Consider the following 556-nt stretch of genomic DNA (forward strand, 5'->3'; position numbering starts at 1 on the left):
CTTGCTTCTTAATTAGACGTAACGTATACGAGGATTTGCAACCACTTAAGAGAGATTGTAAAGACAAAAAAAAACTTGATAAATAGGTGCCTCACGAATTGAACGACAATCAAAAGAAACGCCGTTATGAAATGTTATTTTCCCTTCTTTTACGCAACAAGAACGACCCATTTTTCAACCGGGTTGTGACTTTCGATCAAAAGTGCGTTCTTTACGACAATCGGCGACGCTCAGCTCCAGTGGTTAGATGCCGACGAAGCTCCACGACACTTCCTAAAGCCAGAGTTGCACCAAAAAGAAAGCTCATGCTGACTGTTTGAAGGCCTTTAACTGGTTTCACCCATTACAGTTTTTTAAATACAGGCGAAACCATTACGGCAGAGAAGTACTGTCAACAAATGGATGAACTGTATCAAAACTTCGACAGCAATAGCCAGCATTAGTCAACAGAAAAGGCGCAATTCTCCTCCACGACATTGCCCGCCCGAATGCACGTTGCTAAACCGACCCTGCAGAAGTTGAACGAATTGGGCTATGAAACTCTGCCTCATCCACC

This window comes from Euprymna scolopes, chromosome 31, assembly GCF_053919585.1.
Source record: "Euprymna scolopes isolate OS-2025 chromosome 31, ASM5391958v1, whole genome shotgun sequence".
NCBI classification, from domain to species: Eukaryota; Metazoa; Mollusca; class Cephalopoda; order Sepiida; family Sepiolidae; genus Euprymna; species Euprymna scolopes.